Source organism: Mus pahari, chromosome 2 (assembly GCF_900095145.1).
Source record: "Mus pahari chromosome 2, PAHARI_EIJ_v1.1, whole genome shotgun sequence".
In the NCBI taxonomy this organism is placed as follows: Eukaryota; Metazoa; Chordata; class Mammalia; order Rodentia; family Muridae; genus Mus; species Mus pahari.
In genome coordinates, this window is record NC_034591.1 from 120,242,243 (window position 1) to 120,256,468 (window position 14,226).

Below are 14,226 nucleotides of genomic sequence, written 5' to 3' on the forward strand. Positions count from 1 at the left end.
TCCTTCCTTCCTTCCTTCCTTTCTTTCTTTCTTTCTTTCTTTCTTTCTTTCTTTCTTTCTTTCTTTCTTTCTTTCTTTCTTTCTTTCTCTCTCTCTCTTTCTCTTTCTTCTTTCTTTCTTCTTTCTTTCTTTCTTTCTTTCTTTCTTTCTTTCTTTCTTTCTTTCTTTCTTTCTTTCTTTCTTCCTTTACTTCTTTCAACTTGGACTAACTGGAGCTGCAAAGGGAGTGGTGGTCAGAAGTTATTTTAAAAACAGAAAGATGTAGACGTCTCGATTTTATATCTTCATTTGTAAGTTTAGGGCTTTCAGCCTTTATGTTTATATACTGAGACCCTTGAGTGTATTTCATGAATTCATTGTACATATTATGTTAATATTTACACAGTTTAAAACATAGTGTTTTATTTTAAAGTGAGAGAAAGAACATTAATAGGCATGATTGTACAGCTAGAATATATATAGTAAGATACCATTTTTATTCTTCTGGGGCTAGATACAATAACATGAGGTTCCATATACAATACTATATGAAAAATTGGATTCTGTTCTTATATTTCCCTCCTTCATGCGGTCTCAAAATAAAACATTATATAATCATAGAGGGAAATGCATTCATGTTTTTCAAAGTAAGTTGTGGAATGGATTCCTACCCCAGCACTCCAAAAAGAAAATTACCTACAGTAGAAATTCTTATATACCTGTTAGTTTATATCATATTGTAAATGTATTTGTAGTGGTATGATCATTTTATAATATTTTCTTTCTATCAAAGTTAGTACAGATTCAGGGACTTTAATTTCTGGCATGTGGGCTACCAGCCCATCTAAAGTGGTACATGAGGTTTAGAGCGTTTTAGAAATCCCTTGAAGGACTCTGCATACATATATTAAATATTAGTATTTCCCATCACACTTAATGGAAACATTTTAGCTTCACCATGAAATTATTACATGTTAACTGATATTGGTTCACAGATTTAACTTTACTTTGTATAATTACTGACCATGTTATTCATTCTTCATGTTTAATTGGCATGATGCATTGTGTTGCTTGGGGATTAAAATTGTGGACATGTAAAAGAGCCAATGCAGCAATAAACATGAAACAAACCATTTACCCACAGGCATCTTTGAGAATGGATATGCAGGAAAAGCTTGTTTTTCTTTTTGTTTTTGTTTTTAATTTTTGTTGATGTTTCTTGGGGTTTTGTTTTGATTTTTTTTGTTTTGGTTGGTTTTGGTTTGTTTCTTGTTTTTTCAAAACCCATGGATCTCAGTATTCAGTTACTCTCCTGGAAGTACCAAATGAAAGCCGGTGTGAGTGTAAGGATCCAGAAGTCCAGCTGTGCAAACAGATCTCCAGCCCTTTCTGATGACCAGGGCACAGATTTCTGGAGGAGGCATCATTGTGTGCTATTTTTATGGGAGGACCTGTAGTGCTGAGCCCCAGAGAAATAAAGGATGTGACTGACAGTAACATTGTTATTATTCTGCCTCCTCTTTGTCATCAAAATGTGCCTGGAAAGGGGTCATGTAAGTGGAAAAAAAACATCCAAAACCCAGAATAGGTTCATTAGGAATTTAATAAGCTTTGAGTCAGACGTTGATACAAATACTTATATTTTTGTTTCAAATGGATCTCATCATTCTTTCCTTAGCCGTGGGAATGGGAGACTGGCTTATAACACCTTTTGCTAGCCTCTATGAACTTATGCATGCTATTTGGTTTCATTCTGTTGTAACTCTTCAGCAAAACAGGCCAAGGTCCGTGGACTTTTTTATTTTAATTATAGAATTATATTACTTAATACATTCAAATGAAAACAAATCCAGTTGGTTAAAGTGTATTTTATTCTTTTACTGTGTCAGACAATGGCTGGCCGACTCTGATGTGCAATGCTGATTACAATGGGCAAAAACTGTTTGGAAGATGCCCATTGAATCCTAAGGCTGCTGCTCGTGTGTACAACTTTGTTCTTAAATTGTTTCACAGTAAGATTCTATAGTCTACTGACAATATGATTTTAATGTAAGTGATTGTATATAATCTCAAAGATTGTCAGCACGGATAACTTCAGAGGGAGATGTTCGAGGGTCAGGAAAATCTGTGTTCTCTTCCAGGTTCCAGCACATATTATATAGAGAAACCTTAGGCACGATGCTGAACTACTTCACTTCAAACTGTGCTACAAAGTGCTAATGATCGCTATCACAGGGTGTTCTTTTGTACGAAGAAAAATTTACAAGTGATAAAATCTAAGATGCCTTTAACCTCATCACCAAACCTGTAATCAAATTATGTATCAAAAAGTCACCCCCACATACACCAACTCAACTTTTTCCCCTCTAAGCACATAAATATATTTTTATAGAAAACAGATCTACAGAAAATAAACAAAATCTGCTGTTATGAGAGGAGTACAATTTGCACATGCCATTGAAAATTATTAATCAGAAGAAAATTAAGCAGGGTCTTTGCTATACAAAAGCATTTTCCACTAATTCTGCATGCATATTTATAAGACGTGAACTCAGTGGATTTATTCTCTTGGTATAAAGGCATCTGATATTTTAGATGTAACCATGTTTATAAAAAGAAAATGTAGAGCACAATGGACTTATGCTATTTTATACTCATGGAAGAGATAGAGGACAATAGGAGAGATGTTGGCTGCTTTTCTAAGTATTTAAAACATATTTGCCAATTGAAACCCTGAATATGTTTACATGCCATGAAGGCGTAACTCTTGTAACAACTTTAAATTGGTTATAATAGGACTGGTTTGTGGTCTGTGATAGTAGACGTAACCTATAGTGTTCCTATAGTGAGATAAGTAGTGTTGAGCCAAAGCTTACTTTGTTTTCTGTCTTAAACTGACTGCATTGTCAAAAGGACAAAAGGTACGGGGAACAGGTTCACCCAATTAGCTTTTCCTTCCGTTTATCTCTGAGATTAATGTTCACAGTAGATCTTTATTGAAATGTGTTTGTGTTGTAGATGGTGTTTGTATTGTGCTTATGGCTATGTATGGTTCAAAACTATTTTCATTACACATGGAGTTCAGCTTTGAAATAAAAGTTTGGCTTCGTGTACTGTAATGGTGTCTGTGTCCCTTTCTATCCTGTTGCGAACAAAATTTTCATTCCAAGTTTGATCTTGGTTCCTGTTGATTCTGGAACTATAAAGGAGGCATAAATCAGTTCAGTTCGAAGCAGTGTAAGTAAAACATTTTATTCATGTTACTGTGTTTACAGACAGACTACTTGAAGTCATCAAGGCATAGAAAACACACCAATCAAGTTCACAGTCAAAATGAATACAGATGTAACATACATATGTTTTCAGCTTTGATTTTCAGGAAAAAATGTAAAAATGTGTCTTTTTAATAACCTATACAATATCCTATACATTCAAAATGGTTAGGAGATAATTTTGACATGTTCTTTTAAATATGGGATGCCTAATTTGTTGAGAATTTTGACATTTAAGACAGTTTGGTAAATACCTTACATACTTTATCACATTAGACCTGAAAATGTCCTCCTTTACTTTGTGTAATTGGAGAACAGGGACGTTAAGTAAAGTCAGTTAATGTTACAGTCATCCAGGTCAAGAAGTTAAATGGAGAGTCACCTGAGTGGTGGCCCATAGTTTTTATCTGTGGGTCTGGGTTTTTATCTCTTCCTTTGAGTTCCTTTAAAAATACTGAAGAAAGGTGGGTTGAACTTAATGTGTGCCAGCTGAATGGAGCAACAAATGACTTGGTTTGAAAATGTTCTAAGAAGCTTTGGAAGAGATGCAAATGCGAACAATAGTCTTCTATTGTGTCACATAAGTGACTTCGAGGATCCTAAGGCATCAGAGGCATTCAGACAGGTCAATTATTTACAAGAAGCAGGACAGCCAGGTTCCACGGACAATTCTGAGAGCCTGAGAAAGGCCAGAAGCTCCTCCCAGGACTGAAATTCACAGTAGCTGTCTTGAGTGTTTTAAGTTGGCATTTGGGTTGCCCTACTAGAAACAAAATCTACAAGTGAGGCTCCTCCTTAATTTTCCTGCTTTCCTTTCCTGTCCTGTAAAATGTCACCCGGAGATTTTAAAGCCATATGTTATTGGATTCATGGTATCTCCTGTATGGAGAGCCCTGTGGCAAAGATAAATTGGACTTAAGTTAGATTAAGTACTATTTCTTAAGGACACTTAGTGTGCTGTATACTTAAGATTGGCCTTACAGTCTTGTATGAATAATCCTTACAAGACATACAGAAGTTGAGAAAGCCTGAAAGAAACATTGGAAAACAAAATAAAGGATTGTACTGTAATTAAATATACAACATCGATTTACAGGCAGTTATAATGTATATTGACTAGCCTGTATGTAACAGAATGCAAAATTTAAAGTTTGCCATGGTAAATATATATAATATATAGAGATTGGATGTGTTTAACATATTATATATCTTATTTTAAAGTTATATAATATATATTTTTACAATATATAAATTATTATTTTCTAAAGAATCAGTGATTTGACATTTCCTGGTTATAGATTTATGTATAACCTGGTTTAGATGCATGTATAACATATCCTAAATATATACAAATATTTGTATATTATAAATACATTGCATATATATTTATAACATATATAAACATGTATATATAGCATAATTGTCATATATAAATATATTACAAAGGAATTTCAAATCACTGTATTCTGTAGGAAATAACTTTTATAGAAAGTACTTCTGTAGAAAATAATCAAAAATATTTTCAAAATGCTGATACAAAAATAATGAAATTGATGTATTTTGTACATTGTTAATTTCTGGAAGAATATGATATTCAAACAGATGGAATCTAAGATGTATTTTGCAGATAAAACCAAATGTTTTCTCATTCTATATTCTGCCTAAAACACCTTGTCTGTCCAAGAGTTTGATTGCTATGTTTGACTTTAACTTAGTTTTAGTCTAATGTTCTTTTGAATTTTGAACTTTTTACCTGTGAGTTATTCCATATGAAAGACTCACACTCAAAAATGAAGACTTTGTTTCATCTTCCAAACATGCTTCGCTACACTGTACGGTTTAGTGAACAGTAGCACTGCTCAGTGTCCATTCATGGATGCTGAAAACACAGACATCACCCTCTACAAATAGATGTTTTCAGTTTACGCACTGCCAGACTCTGCCCTGTTTTCTCCAGGAGTCTCTCCTGGATCCTAACTTTTCTCCACACCTTGAGTACCTTAGCTGCTGACTTCCTTCCAATCTGCTGACCACCATCCACACAAAGTCATTTTTGTTTAAAGGCATTTTGACTCTTTTTCTATGTGTGTCTGGGTGAATGTGGGGAACATGTGTGCAGGGGCCCACAGAGGCCGTAAGAGGGTGCCGGATCCCCTAGAGAGGGAGTTTAAAGACACTAATAAGCTATTGACATATGGTGCTGGGAACCAAACTCATTGTTCCTGAAGAGCAGAAAAGCACTCTAAGCCACTGAGCCATCTCTCCAGGTCAGAAGGTGTGCGGTTTTTATTTGTTTGTTTTCTGTTTTTATAAGGTTCAAATCTACTCACAATGCTTCCTTACTGTGAACATGGATGGAGGTGGTGGGAAGAATGGCTCTTTCTTCTTTTATTTAAAAACCAGAAATTTTCCATTAAATTTCAAAGTCTGTACATAGTTCTTAGACGACCCTGTTTCCAAATCCTTTTCTCTCTTCATCCTAGTTTTGAGAATTATATCAATCGCTACCAATTCTTTCCTGCATTGTAATCTCTAGGCTTCCATCAACCTTATGTCAGCCTCTGCTGAAGCCAGGAACTGTGCATAGACTGAGAGGCACTGTGTTTAGGGCTATGGTGGCAGAGATGCTGTGAGGCTGACCAAAAACCACTGATGCTCAGCCCAGAAGCTGTCAATATTGTCATCCCCCACACAGGAATGTAAGCAATAAACATGAGCAAACATGAATATAAGAATGTAAGGGCCAGATGATGGAGGGAGCACACTCTGAGAGGCTAGCCTCCCTTGATAGGATGTGGCTGTTGCCCACATGAACCCAAAGTCTCTGTGGTTACCTTCACGAGCCTGTATAAAATCAAGCCAGTTAAAGGTTTCAGCAAAGAGGAATGAAGTGGGGTGAAGATGGAGAGAGAGAGAGTACTGGGAGACGCATCTGAATTCAGGGAGGGGCATCTCTGGGACAAGCTAGAAACCTAGGACAATGAAAACTCCCTGGAATCTGAGAGTGACCCTAGCCAAAATTCCTAGCTATGGACCATTGACTGGTTCAATGGACCTGAACCAGTCATCTCTTGTAAACAGGCAAGACTTCCAATAGAGGAATTGGGACACCAATCCAGCCACAAAACTTTAGACCCACAATTTGTCCTGATTGCATGAAGTGCAGGGGTAAAAGATAGAATAGAATATACAGAAGTGCCAACCAATGATTGGATGAGTTAGAGACCCATGCCATGAGTTAGGGCCCACCCTGACACTATTAATGATATTGTGCTGTACTTGCAGACAGGAGCCCAGTCAGATAGAAGCTTCACTCATCAACTGATAGAAACTGATATAGAGACCTACAGCCAAACATTAGGAAATCCTGTGGAAGAGGGGGAGGAAAGACTGACAGAGCCAGAGGGGTCAAGGTCACCATAAGAAAACCTACAGAATTAACTAACCTGAGCCCATAGAGATGGAACTGCCAACCAGAATGCAGCATGAGATGAAACTAGGACCTTTACATGTACATAACAGTTGCATAGCTGGGTCTTTATGTGTGACTCCTAAAAGGAGAGGAGCAGGGGCTCTCTCTGACTATGTTGCCTGCCTTTGGATCCCATCACCCTAACTGGGCTGCCTTGTCTAGAATCAATAGAAGAAGATGCCCTAGTTTTACTGAAACTTGATATGCCAAGGCTGGTTGATGTCTATAAGAGGTATCCCCTTTTCTGAGGAGAATGGGAGGAGGGGGGAGGAGGTAAAGACAGGGAGGAGAGGAAGGAGAAGCTGTGATCAGGATGTAGATAACTAAATTACTAAACAAAATAATTAATGTGATTTTTAAAAAGTTTCAGCCAAGAAAGAGCAGGCTCAGGCGCTCCCAAGTTCCATCATAGCTGGAGAGCGGTTGGTACTTTGTGGCTGCTGCTGCTGAAGAGTGAATTCTTTCATCAGGAATGTGCCTACTTTTAGGTTGTTCCCTGAGCTCCAGTTGATAACCCTGCTCCCATGCGCACACAGTCATCCCCTCTTCAACTTACAGAGCAATGTCAACAAGCAGCATACGGTCAGAGTGTAGGGGTGGTTTGTGAGTAATTTTAGTTAATTTTCTTTTGGCCACAAACCCAAATTCTAGCCACAGGATCATAAACAAGTTGTCCCCTGGCAACCTTGTGATGGTCTGGACTGAAGCAAAGCTTGTGTCCCTCTGCTGTCTGTATAACTCAACAGCATTCTTTTTGTTCTGATCATTTGCAATTACTGTCGTTAGTGTTTAGAAATTTTATTTTCAAACCGTGTGTTATCTAAACTATTGCCATTTATTTCTGTGTTTCAAAGTCACTTTTCGTAAAAGAGTTTTCAGATCCTAGGGCACCAGACACACATGTGGTGTGAAGATGTGAGTTCAGGAAAAACGGGCAGATTCTGTGATAAGATAGTCTGTTGTTTGTACCCTGGGCAGCCTGCTGCCACAACCTTCTTACCCTTGGGGGTTGGAGGTGAGGTGGTGAGGAGTGAATGACTCAGACACCTATAGCAGGTGAAAAATGCCTCGGGCTGTTGCAAGCTCCTTTAATACCTCAACCCGCACCCCATTGGTGTCAAGAAAGCATGTTTTTTTTCCTAAACAGCAATTCCCAACTGGCTGGCTTTGTCTGCCTCAGCAATCCTTGGTCTCTACGACAGTTTTCAACTAGGTCCTCGGGTTGCAGGAGATGCCTTTGCAGCTGTGAGGCTCCTGGCAGTTTACATAGAGGTGGCTACTGCCGATCCTCCTACAATAGTCTCCTCTTCCTCCTCCTCTTCTCCCTCCTCCCCCTCCTCCTCATCATCATCATTTCTTTTCTAATAGCAATCATTACTTTAGTACTTTCAGTTTTTATATGATGTTATTTTCTTGTTTTCACTACAGACTAAGAGTAACATCTGGGCTCTTGGATCACTCTTACCATGGTAGGAGTTAGTTCCATCTTATCTTGATGTTATAATTTATAAATTATTTATACACGTGAGAAAAAGCACAAATCATAGTAAGAAAATACATCTAATCTTCTTTAAAACCTGTTGACTCACGTTCTTGGTTTTGTTTTGCTTTTCCATTAGATAAGAGTTACAATATCTCCAATCAAAAACCTTGTACAGCTCACAAACACACAAAAAAACTACACCTGTTATATCCTGATTACAATGGAAGGATGGTATTTTGCCTTTGTTATTTTGCCTTTACCAAAAAATAAATTTAAGGATGGGAGAGATGATGGCAGTTAAGAACACTGGTATCTCTTCAAGAGGACTAGGGTTCAATTCCCAGAAACCACATAGCAGTTCAACAATCTTTTGAAACCACAGTTTCAGAGGATTTGATGCCTTCTGGCCTCTGGGGGCACCAGGCACACATGTGGTGTGAAGGCATGCATTCAGGAAAAACAGTCATACACAGAACAAAGGAAAATAAGATAAAATTTAACAGAATGGTTTTATTGTAGCTACCTTAATCTAGCTGCGTGATATTTTCATTTCGGGGTTCATGACCAAGAAGTGATCTCAAAGCATTTATTTTGTCTTTTAAAATGTCTTTGTGGGGAGAAAGTTGAACATTTTCTGAGATAACAAAGTAACACACAACGCAGTCACTTCAGTTACAGCAATCAGTAACCTGTGGGTTTCTGGGAAGCATCAGTGTCACCTAGGAGGTTAACTGCACTGCAAAGTTGGGGTGGTCACTGCTGAATACTGTAATATGTGATGTGATTAGATGCGTGAACTGCTCAGGATATAAAACACCCTTGATAAGACAATCAACTGTTTTGAATGAAATTTTGATTTTACATTCATGCACATGCTGACATTTTAACAGTGAAAGTTTCAAAGGAACATTATATATATATTATATATATATAACGTTATATATATATAACATTATATATATATAACGTTATATATATATATATATAATGTTCCTTTGAAACTTACAATATATATATTGTAGTTGTAGTTAAAATATGTAGCCACTAGATGGGAGTGTTTCAAAGTATAAAACATTGCCTTGTGGAAGTATACTGTCTTCAGTCTCATTCTATTTTGTGAGTTATCAACAGTAGTTGTTATCACCTTTGTATGTACAAAGTTTTGATCACTCGTCTTTAACTTCTAAACTATTGTAACACTGTAGTCATAATAGTCTTTATTTAATACAAATATGAAAATTTAAGGCCAATTCTAATCCTGAATGGTGTTTCTAAGTGTTGACAAACTATGAAAAAAAAACCAACAACTATATTTTCCTAATTCAATGACAGAAATATAAAAGTCCCATGGTTTGCCTTTCTATATTCCTGTACAAATAAATAGAAGTGAATTTGAATTTAAATTATCACAAATTTCTAAACAAATTGAGATGGCTTAGGTTCTTTTAAATATGAAAGAATAACCCAAATACAACAATAATAATACAATTTTCATTGTACACTGAAATATATAAAACACAGAAATATATTGAAATACGTAAAAATAATAGCATTCTATTATGGCTTGGATCTTTAAAAAGAATTTATTTCATGTGTACGAGTGTTTGCCTGCACGTATGTCTCTGCAACACATTTATGTCTCTTGTCCACCAAGGTGGGAAGATGACATTGGATTCTTGGAACTCGAGTTATAGGGGGCTGTGAACTGCTATGTGGATTCTGAGAACTGACTTGCATCTTGAACCTCTGTAAGAACAACAAGTGCTCTTGACCACTGACCCACCTCTCTATCTCCCTATTGCTTGGATTCTAAGTGTCTCTCATATGGAAAACCTTGATTGTAGTCTTGAGATGCTCAAGTTCTGTCTTAGTTAGGGTCCTAACACTACTTTACTGAGAGGCAGTGAAGGAAGGCTAGGTTGTAAGGAATGTGTCTTTGCAGGAACGATGGGTCCACTTACTCCGTCCTCTCTGCTGCCTACTATTCTGTGATACAAGTAGCTTGGCTCTACTTCAACCTCCCATCATGTCTCCACCTTCTCATAGAACTGAAGCCAAGGATTCGGGTTGCCATGGACCAAAGCTTCTGGAATGGGAAATGAAAATAAACTTCTTCCTTATCTCTGGAAAGGAAAAAAAAACAACAGCCTAAGCCTCCTTCTCCACACACACACACACACACACACACACACACTCACCCGAAAATTCAGGCATGTCAATAACAATTCCACACTGAAGAATAGGGCATTAAAATAGTTTTTTGTCTTGTGAAGGATCATGTCTAGGTGAAATCCGACTTGAGATAAGTGCTGGCTCAACTCCACACCAGTTAGAATCATTCAAGAGGGAACCTCAATTGAGAAAATACTTCCAAAGCCTGCGGAGTATTTTCTTCATTGATGTTTGATGAGGGAGAGCCAAGATCTCTGACAGTGTTTGTGATAACTAGTAAGATGGTCCTGGGTGTTTAAAAGAAGAGCAAGTTCATCAAGCCATGGGAGCAAGGCAGTAAGTAAGCAGCACTTCTCCATGGTCTCCACACAAGCTCCTGCCTCCAGGCTCCTGCATTGAGTTCCTGCCTAGATTTCCCAAGATAATGGAACATGATGTGGAACTATAAGCTGAGAAAAATGCTTTCTTCCCCACATTGCTTTTGATCATGGTATTTTTTATCATAGCAATAGTGACCCTAACTGAGGCAGAAATTGAGAACAGGTTTGCCAGCCGTTTGCTGTGACAGACCTGACAATGCTGGGTGCAGACTATTGTGCTTTGGTTTTACTGTAAATAGGCCACAAATTAGAATCACCAGAGCAGGAAGCCTAGCCTAAAGAAATACCCTACTTGCCTCTGATTGATGTGGGAAGGGGCAGTCCAACTTTGGATGACTGCCCCAGTAAGAAAGACATTTATCCTGCCCTTTGCTCCCTTGCTCTTCCCTCTGGCTGACAGAGTTGATTTGCCATATGATTGCTGCGGTTGTGGATACCTTCACTGACAGGAGAACTAGTGTTTCCAAGCTTCCATTGTTCAATATGTACCAGAGGCTCTCCAGAATCTTCTTGGGCTCTTGGCACCAAACTGGGACTACTAGGGCACCATGCCTTGTCACTGGGTAACTGAGGATCATCACCGCTAGTGAAAGACTCTGGGCTCCTTCTATTGTTGAGGCATCCAGCCTCAGGGACTGAGTAAGGTCTTAGCACCTCAGGTGTAATTTGCCAGTGTGTGTGTGTGTGTGTGTGTGTGTGTGTGTGTGTGTGTGTGTGTGTAGGGGTGTAGTCCTTCTCTTGGTTCCGTTCTTTTAGAGAACCCAGAGTAAGACAGAGTCACAGATAAAGCACTGCTTTTACAATTGAGCAGAACTGTCACTTCTGTATCTAAACATAAAACATTTTCATGTGAATGCGTCCACCCATCTTAACCTTCTAACAGGGCACTTGGCAACCTTATCACCTGGCAAGCTTGTTAAGATACATTATGGGTCCCTTCCCCTGTGAAGACCCAAGGGACAGCATGAGACATTGCATTCTTAATAAGCTTCTAGTTGCTGCCGCTGGCCAGGAAAGTAGACCTGAGCACTCAGGGACCTGTAAAAATGCATCTGTATAAAAACAGCTAAAGCTGAGGATAGGCCAGAAGCAGGAGAAGTATTAGGTCGAACAGTCTTACATCAATTCCTTGATAATTCCTTTTTGAAAAAGAATTACCAAGCTAACCGTCAGAACGAAAACATTTGTGACAGTTTTATTATTTTGTAACTTCTGGGATAAACTTCTTATCAGGATAAAAATGCAAGTTTTCTTTTTCCCCCCACTAAGACAGGGTACCATGTTTACTTGAAGTTGTCTTAGGACTTTCCACAACGCCTTCCGAGTCCTGGGATCACAGGAGCAGAGCAGACTCCACAGTAACAGAAGTTTTCAACAAATGGTAACTTGACACAGCTGGAGTTATCACAGAGAAAGGAGCTTTAGTTGGGGAAATACCCCCTTGAGATCCAGCTGTGGGGCATTTTCTCAATTAGTGATGAAAGGGGAAAGGCCCCTTGTGGGTGGGACCATCTCTGGCCTGGTAGTCTTGGGTTCTATAAGAAAGCAGGCTGAGCAAGCCAGAGGAAGCAAGCCAGTAAAGAACATCCCTCCATGGCTTCTGCATCAGCTCTTGCTTTCTGGCCTGCTTGAGTTCCAATCCTGCATCCTTTGGTGATCAACAGCAGTATGGAAGTGTAAGCCGAATAAACCCTTTCCTTCCCAACTTGCTTCTTGGTCATGATGTTTGTGCAGGAATAGAAACCCTGACTAAGACATATGGATTTTTTTTTTTTTACTCCCTGCATTACTAGGCAAAAAGTTTTGATCTATGTCATTAGCTGATTACTTTAAATTTGACCCATGTATATCAGATAACCTCCGGGGTCTGAGGAACTATGCAAGGGTTTGAAAATCACCCAGCATCTATTTTGGCTTAGAAGCAGAGTAAGCTAACTTTTGCTCATGGTTCCCTCCAATGCCCAGCATAGAGTCCCATTGCTGCACTAGAATAAACAGCACCGAACTTTCCTAAATCCTCCAATACCCTGACTTGGTCCCCAAGTCACTTCTGTCTGCTGTATCCTATCTCTCTTACAGCTTTTAAAGTGCATGCCCACAGCAGATTACTGTAAATCCCTTATAAATTATTCTTTTCCCAGGATATTCCACATTCTCCCTTGTATGAAAATGTAGGATGCGTGGAGCTGTGGTGACACCTAGTGTGCATGATGAAACGAGCAACCAGTGGTCATGAAGGCTACCTCTCCAGACAAAAGTACCTACAGGAGTACTTTCTCCTGAAAACAAAATACAGCTCACTCCTTGGGGGTTGCCACATCATTTGAATAATTTACAGTCTTGGTTGTAGATGTGTCAAGTCTATACCCAAAATGTGTAAGGACAATAGCAATATATAGCAATAGAATTATTAAAAGAAAAAGGCAGTACACCATTCGTTCTTTCAAATGTGGGAGATTTTTTTTTTTTTTTGAAATCTTGCTAATATTTCACAGTGGCAAAGTGAATGGTCACCTGATTGCTCATCTTTCCTGTTTGTAACAGAGACTGAAATAACTGACGAAAGCCTTTGGGCCACAGGAATGCCAGTGTACAAGAACTTTCCAGATAACCTCAGGGAGAGATTTGAAACTCCATACTTCTCACCTTTCCTATAAATTGATATGTAAGTATTCATGAATCCATAGCTATTTTAAGGAAGGTCTGTAGTGGATATGGCATTTCTATAGTGATAAGCTGCCAGAAGGAAAAAAAACCAAAACCATGGATTTTAGTTAGCTCAGGAATCAATACTGTGACATTATATATAAGCCTTGCATTCGTGTACGCATGTGTGTTTTCTAGTGAAAGTCCATAATACTCTTCAATCGATTCTCGAAGGTAGCCCTTTGGGCATTGTCAAATCCAGCAGCCTAGACTGAAGAATTTACAGAAGCCCATTTTACTTACCATACAAATAAATGTGGTATCTATTCAATTCTGCATCTAATATAAGAAGCTAAGATCTAAAACAATTTTGCCTCCCAAGGCACTATACTGTCTCCTCACTCTGCATCGTAATTGCAAACCCTACAGCATCTCTCTACTGTTTGGAAACATACACCTCATTTTTGTGTCTGTTCTATTATATTTATTATTATTTAGGAGTAAGAATCTTTGCTGGAACAATGGGATAAAACTTTCATACTATTGTTATTTTATTTTATAGAATGAACCAGCAAAAGGGACTTGGACACAGTCACGTTGCTTGGATATAATGATGGAAGCAAAAAGGGAATCTCTAAATTTTTTTTTGTAGTTATTAGTTGAGAAGTTGATATTGATCTCCTTCTCAACGAGAATCCCTCCTAGTTTTCTTCCTTCTTTGTTTCTTTGTTTCTTCTTCTTCTTCTTCTTCTTCTTCTTCTTCTTCTTCTTCTTCTTCTTCTTCTTCTTCTTCTTCTTCTTCTTCTTCTTCTTCTTCTTCTT